This window comes from Petaurus breviceps, unplaced genomic scaffold, assembly GCF_028583685.1.
Source record: "Petaurus breviceps papuanus isolate PSGF00001 unplaced genomic scaffold, PetGlider_PUasm1.0 140, whole genome shotgun sequence".
Lineage (NCBI taxonomy): Eukaryota > Metazoa > Chordata > Mammalia > Diprotodontia > Petauridae > Petaurus > Petaurus breviceps.
The window spans coordinates 1,491,207-1,499,020 of NW_027185698.1; the positions used below are offsets into that span (position 1 = coordinate 1,491,207).

The 7,814-nt window shown below is 41.0% G+C and overlaps 1 protein-coding gene and 1 pseudogene across 1 annotated transcript in view; both read left to right on the forward strand.

Moving 5' to 3' along the window:
• The first annotated feature begins 1,215 nt into the window (after positions 1 to 1,215).
• Positions 1,216 to 2,655, forward strand: LOC138150122 (transgelin-2 pseudogene; annotated as a pseudogene).
• A 1,727-nt stretch (positions 2,656 to 4,382) lies between these two features.
• The window catches only part of TLR10 (toll like receptor 10), an 11,315-nt gene continuing 7,883 nt past the window's right edge, over positions 4,383 to 7,814 (forward strand). Inside the window, exon 1 of the mRNA XM_069068494.1 lies at positions 4,383 to 4,530. The gene's annotated coding sequence lies outside the window, so the exon portion shown is untranslated. The remainder of the gene's footprint in view (positions 4,531 to 7,814) is intronic.

The following is a 7,814-nucleotide window of genomic DNA, read 5'->3' on the forward strand; positions in this document are numbered from 1 at the left end:
TGTGTGTGTGTGTGTGTGTGTGTGTGTGTGTGTGTGTGTGTGTGTGTATGCTTTTGCATGTGTGGATGTGTGGGGGGAGGATTGGGAAATAAAAGTGATGTTCTAAAAAAACCTCCTGGGGGCGGAGCCAAGATGTCAGAGTAGAAGCAGGAAGTCGGTGAGCTCCTGCCATAACCACCTCCAATACCTGTAAAATATAACTCTAAACAAATTTTAGAGCTACAGAACACACAAAGTGACAGAGAGAAACAAATCTCCCGCTGAAGCCAGTCAGGCAGGCTGACAGGAAGGGTCTATCATACCAGGCTGGGAGCCCAGCACAGAAATGCATGAGCTGCTCCGAGCCTGGGGCAGCCCCAACCAGTGGTCCAGACTGGTCAGAGTAGACTTCAGGAGAATGAATCACCAGCAGCTATGGCAGTTCCCAGACTTCTAAACCCATAAACACCAAAGAGGAAGAAAAAGGTCAGTAGGGAGTTCTGTTGGAACTAGGTGATGGAAGAGCATGGTCTAGCCCCTGACCCCAGGGCAAGAGGTGGCAGCTGCTGCCGTGTGGCTGCCTCCTGAGCTCCTGGCCTGCAGATTTTGGGGGGACTAAATGAGCATTCAGAGGGTAATTGCTCTTGCTTTGATTTGCTGGGATCTGGGTTGCTGTCTTGGGTGGTGGTACTGGAGTAAGAAATGCCAGTGTGCCAGAGCTTGTGGTGGCTGTAGAGAGGGCACCCTCCTCAGACCTCTGACAACATTTGTGAAAACCCCAGTGATTTGGGACAAAGTTCCCCACTCTGGAAGCAGAGTTCTACCATGGCAAAGAGCTCAAAAGTCAAGTAATTGTCTGGCCAAATTTGCCAGATGGAAAATGAATTTCAAAAGCTCACCAAAGAGAATAATTCCTTCAAAATTAGATTGGAGCAAATGGAAGCTAATGACTTTATGCGAAATCAAGATACTATAAAACAGATCCAAACAAATGAAAAAATAGAAGGCAATGTGAAACATCTCACCCCAGTACCACCACCCGAGACAGCGACCCTGGTCCAAGCAGGTCAAAGCAAAAGGAAAAACCACTGACCTGGAAAATAGACCCAGGAGAGATAATTTTAAAATTATTGGACTACCTGAAAGCCATGATCAAAAAAAGAACCTAGAAACCATCCTTCAAGAAATTCTCAAGGAGGCCACTCACTATGTGCCGAGCCCCAGCCCATTACGCTCTCTATCCACTGCCTCGAGGTAAAGATACCTGCATCACCATCTCCGAATGGCCAGCAGGGGACCTGCTTATGGACTGAGCCAGAAGGTACAGCAGAAAATTGAGAAGCAGTATGATGCTGATCTGGAACAGGTTCTCATTCAGTGGAGTACCACACAGTGCCACAGGGATGTCGGGAGGCCCCAGCCTGGGCAAGAGAATTTCCAAAACTGACTCAAAGATCAATGGGCTATACCCTGAAGGCCAGAGCCCGGTAAAGGAGATCCAGGCTTCAGGCACGGCCTTCAAACAGATGGAACAGATTTCTCAGTTCCTACAGACAGCAGAGCGCTATGGCATCATTGCCACTGATATCTTCCAAACTGGACCTTTGGGAAGGAAAGAATATGGCCTGTGTGCAGCGGACACTGATGAACTTGGGTGGGCTGGCGGTGGCTCAGGGTGATGGGTTCTTCTCTGGAGATCCTGACTGGTTCCCTAAGAAGTCCAAGGAGAATCCCTGAAATTTCACAGATAACCAACTGCAGGAGGGCAAGAATATCATCGGGCTTCAGATGGGCACCACCCGTAGGGCCTCTCGGGCAGACATGACTGGACATGGGATGCCATGCCAGAATCTCTGATCACCACTCTTCTTACCCTCCCTTGAATGGTTAATATATTTCTAGCAGTGACATTCCTAGGAACTCTCAAGCCCCTTCTGTTCCAGCTCTTCCTCTTCCCTGCCTACTCCTACCCATCGGTGGTACTGCTTCTCCTGTTGTGGCTACAGGTGCTGAGCAATGCCTTCTCACCTTGAATCTACTGTAATACACTCCCTGTTCCCCAAATCAGCAAAACTGGACCAACCCCCCCCCGCCATCCTCCCTTCTCCTGGACCAAAACTGGGGAGTGCTGACCCCTTCACCATTCCTGCTCATTCTCCCACCCTGGCTTGTCGTCTCATTTGGGAATTTTGCACCCAGACAGCCATTCTTTAGGCCAGGGTTCAGGGCACCACCTTGAAAGGAGCTGACATGGGACCAATTTCTCTTCTACAAGGTTGTTCTTCCTGCTCCCTCCACCCCCAGCCTTGCTACTGTGGGGACTTGATTTATAGGGAGGGGCCTATGGTGGCTGCTGTCCTGGCCACAGCTGGACTTTGAAAGCCACACATCTGGGTAGGCCTCTCTTTGGTAAGGGCCTCTTTTTCCCTCTGTCTCTCCCTTCTTGGCATTCTCTTTTGCCTATTCCCTTCTTTATCCAGTGGCCTGAGACAGGATTCGGGGGTAGAGGGGATGTCCAGGGAGGTGGGTTGGCCTTGCCTTGTCTTCTCTCCTCTTTGTCCTTCCCCTCTTCCACAAAAGGCCCACCCAAAGTCTGAGATTTGAGGAATGTGAATTGCTGATCTGAAGAAAGATTCCCAGTCTTTGTAAAAAAAAAAAAAAAAAATTCTCAAAGAAAATTGTACTGATATTCTAGAATCAGAGGGAAAAATAGAAATTGAAAGAATTCACTAATCACCTCTTTAAAAAGATCCCCAAAAGAAAACTCCTAGGAATATTATAGATGAATTCCAGAGTTCCCAGGTCAAGGAGAAAATATTATAAGCAACCAGGAAGAAACAATTTGAGTATTGTGGAAACACAATCAGGATAGCATATGATCTAGCAGTTTCTACATTAAGGGATCAAAGGGCTTGGAATATGATATTCTAGAGGTCAAAGAAGCTAGGATTAAAACCAAGAATCACTTACCCAGCAAAACTAAGTATAATGCTTCAGGGGAAAATATGGTCATTCAATGAAATAGAGGACTTTCAAGCATTCTTGATGAAAAAAATCAGAGCTGAACAGAAAATTTGACTTTCAAATACAAGAAGCAAGAGAATCATGAGAAGGTAAACAGGAAAAAGCAATCATAAGAAACTTATTAAAGCTGAACTATTTACATTCCTACATGGAAAAATGATCATGGTAACTCATGAGACTTTTCTCAGTATGAGGATAATTGAAGGGAATATATATATATATATATATATATATATGTATACATATGTTTATATAGGAGGGTATATGTGTGTATAAATACATATGTGAGTGTGTGCATATATGTGTACATGTATACATAGTCAGAGTACAGATCAGTTGAATAGGAAGGGATGATATCTAAAAAATAAAATTAAGAGGTGAGAGAGGAATATAATGAGAGAAGGACATAGGGAGAGATAGAATAGGGTAAATTATCTCATAAAAGAAACAAGACAAAAACTGTTACAATGGAGGGGAAGAACAGGAAGGCAAAAGAGAATGGGTCAATCTTACTCTCATTGAATTTGGCTTAAGGAGGGAATAACATACACACTCAATTGGGTATCTTACCCTACAGGAAAGTAGGGGGGAAGGGGATAGGAGGGGGGATGATAGAAGGGAGGGAAGATTGGGAGAGAGAGCAGTTAGAAGAACATACTTTTGAAAAGGGATAGGGTCAAAGGAGAAAATGGAATAAGTGGGGGGCAGGATAAGATGGAGGGAAATATAGTTAGTCTTTCACAATATACCTACTATAGAAACGTTTCATGTAACTACACATGTACAACCTATATTGAATTGTTTATCTTCCCAGTGGGGGTGGGTGAGGAGGGAAGAAGGGAAAGAATCTGGAAATCAAAGTTTCAGGGAGAAAATTTGTAACTCAAAATCTTGTGGAAATGAATGTTGAAAACTAAAAATAAGCAATTTTTTTAACTCCAAAGGAAGTGATTTTTAAAAAGTTGTTTGAAAGTCATGAGGTGGCCTAAAACATGTATTTTTGACACCAAATGCTGAATGTAATTATCCTCCCTTAGAAAACCAGTCCACAGCAAACTGACTGCTGGTACTCTCATCTTTGTCTTTATTTTTCTTCTTTCTACACAAAAAACTAGCATCTCATATTACTTAAGTAAAATACTCAAATGCTTGATCCAGGAAACGAATAAATTTCCTTCTCTGGTTTGTGTTTGCTTCTCTTAATGCCTTAAATATATTGTTTTACTTACAATGCCCAATCCTTTGACCTGGACTGGGTCATTTAAGATTCTGTTCCTACTTGGCCCCATGCTAAACTGTCCCACCCATTCTGACTGCTTAAAAACACATAAAAGAGACAATAAAACTGAAGTTCAAGAATTCATTGTGCATCATGTATAATACTACAAATAATCAGTAGGTGTCTCCCTCTGACCCAGAGGGCCAAGATTTCATCAAAACTCTTGGCCGACTTTTGTATTGGAGCAAACTGCTTTTCTTTTCTTATATGCACCTGCTACTTCTGTCGAGACAGTTGCAAACTTAAAGGTAAGAATATTTCATTTTACTTGTCTATTTATGTGATTCTTAACCTGCAGTCCACAAAGTACCAAGGGAGTCTTTGGATAAATTTCAGGGAGGCTGTGAACTTGGATGGGGATTATTTTCACTAACCTCTAACTGAAATTGAGCATTTATTTTAGTTACGAATGTAGGCAGCAAACCACAGTTGAATTAAGCTTTATCAGAATGTCGAAGGGATCCATGGTACAGAAATAGATTAAGAAACTCTGACGCAGAGTAAAGATCTTGAACTGCTCAGGTCTTTACAAACTACACAATATTGGTTCTACTCAAAGTGGGAAGAAAAGTGCATTTTTAAATTAGGTTATAGTATTTGTAATTTTTTTCTCATATTAATCCATGAATAGTAAATGGGATTATTGCACTGAGAGTTTTTTTAAAAAAGAATTCTAGATTGATGTGGGCTTGAATTAGAAACTGATTGTCTTAAATAAAATTTTAAATAAATTAAACTTTAAATTAAATAAAGATATTGTTTCATTTTTATAAAATTAAGTCCAAGTTTAGGCATTGGTGGTCAGTTTTACTGGTGCCCTTTCTTCTCTTACTTTTCCTGTTCTTAATTCAAAACCTCTTATCTGTTTATGTTATATAATGTTATATGTCTTATATGTTTAAAAATCTGTTTAATACAGCTTCTTGTAGTTTGGAGCTTATCTATTGCCATTTGACCCAATTAATAGTATGCCTTTGTACTGTATTTTTTTCAAAAGGGAGGAAAATTCTGATAAATTGTAAATTTATCTAAATTGCAAACGCATCATAATAGGAAATTAACTACAGTACTGTGAAAGATTACTAATATTTAACCAGGGGTAGACGATTAGTTCTTAAGCAGTCATTTCTCTTGAGAAAGCATAAAGTACTCGAGCTGAATTGTTTATCAGATGTTTATTCACTATCTATATTTTATGTTCATTTTTATTATCTATTTTGGTCCACACAAGTGATTCCATCTTGGAGGAAATTCTTAGCAAGGAATCTCCTCCCAATACACACTAATAATTTCTCCATAAATTATAGACTTAGAGATGATGGGGGACGGGATCCCAATAGGTTCAGCAGGAATTATGATCTTATCTAAGACCAGAAAACCTGCAATATCGTCTGGAAAGAATTTAAGGTCTCAGGCTTAATTGGAGTGAGAGTTGTAGAAGTTTATTGTTATGCTTCCGTGAGAAGAGGGCAAGAGTCCTTTATGGGATCTGCAAGTGGGAGGGGTACATGCTTTTACCATTAAAGGGTAGGGCTGCCGTTGTCAGGGCTGACCAGACAGGAGACCAAGGTCAGAGCTGACCAAGAGGAGCATGTGAATAGATAGTTTAGATAAGATTTGGGCCAGGTTGAAGGAGACAAAAGGCAAGGACAAAGGAGGGTGTGGGCCAGGCAACGAAGAAATGAAGAGATTAAGAACAAAGGGGTCACAGGGTGTTGCCTAGGTGGAGTGTGGGATAGGGAGAAGGGGCAGAGCTCAAGGGTAGGAAAGGACAAGTTGCAGTTACAACTTCACAGACTGGTTTTACAAGTTGGTTTGACCTAGACCTCAGGTACCCCATCAGAGAGACCGCTTAGATGTCCATGGTCATATAGTCAATATGTGTCAAAGGCAGGAGTTAAGCCTAGAGATTCTAGAGACAGTCCTGCCTTCACTATGCCATTCTATCTCTCTTTATGTTCATACTTACTAGGGATAGGGACTGGACCTATGGTTTTATAGGTATGGGGAACTCCTGATGGGGAAATTCCCCCTGCCATTGCAAGTTGGTACCTTCTCTGTAATTTGTGAGTTGCCTAGAACCTTCAGGGGTTAAGTGACTTGCCCCGGGTCACACAGCAGATATATGGCAGAGGCAGGACTTGAATCCAGATCTTCCTCATTTCTGAGACCAGCTCTCTGTACACTATAGGGCAGTGAGGTGGTACAGTAGATGAAGCACCAGGCCTGAAGTCAGGAAGACCTGAGGTCCAATCTGACTTCAGACAATATCTATGTGACCCTGTGCCAGAGACTTAACCCTATTTGCCTCAGTTTCCTCATCTGTAAAATGAGCTGGAGAAGGAAATGGCAAAGCACTCCGGTAACTGCTAAAAAACCCCAAATGAGGTTTTTACAATTAATATTAATTAATTTACAAAGAGTCAGACACAACTGAGCAACTCCATACATTATGCCACACCATTCTTCAATTCATACTTATAACAATTTTTCTCTAAATGTCACACTTCCAGACAGGCAAAGACCTTTGAAATTTACAATATTCTACACATTGTAGATGCTCAATACTAAATGTTGATGGATAGCATAACATCTTGATGACTGATGTTTCTACAGTATCTCCTATTATTGAAAACCTAACAATAATATTGCCCTCTGGATAACATAGTTCTCTAATACTCAGAATAAGGCACTTCCTATAATAAAGCAATGAAACTAACTCTGCCTAATGAGAGGCAATTTAAAACAATGTATAAAAGTAAATGGCCAGTAAAGACTTTTAAGGCATATAAGGGCCACCAAAATACTGATTTTTTTAATATCCAAGAGTCAACAGAACCTCAGATGAATGCACCATTATGCCTGTACTGAGAAAACAAACGAACTCATACTTTAACTTTCACTCCCTTTTCACAGCTACCACTCAAGCCTAAAATATCATTTAATCTTCTAACTCTAATACCTAGCACAGTAGCTTTTGCATATAATACGCAACTAATAAATATTTGCTAAATGCCATTGGGTTGAATTAAACCATTCTCTCAGCTTTTTGTCTTCTCCCTTTTAAATTTTTTTTTTGCTCACTGTCTTCTTCTGCCTTTTAAATTTTTTTCTGCTCACTGCTGCCGAATTAACCTTCCTAATATACTACTTTAATCAGGTTACTTCCTTGCTCAAAATTCATACTACAAAAGCTCAAAATATGTCTTTACAGAAATTGAGACTGTTATACCTGAGTATCTAAGAATGTGGGTGTAGATTGGCTTGGGTACTGCTGGGATGTGCTTGCTAAATCCAAAGAATGAGCACCTGGAACTCCAAGTCCTCAGAAGAATTGCTGAAGTTTGTAACTAATAAGCTGCCAGAGAAGTAGGAGAGATTTTATCGGCTTGCTACCTTCAGTTCCCAACTGGTGTATTTTTTAAATTTAAGTTTTCAGCACTCCCTCTCCTATCTTCATTCCTTTGCACAGCGTGTCTCCCCTCCCCCATTTCGGGAATTTACTCTACTCTCCCCTCTGTCTACTATATTC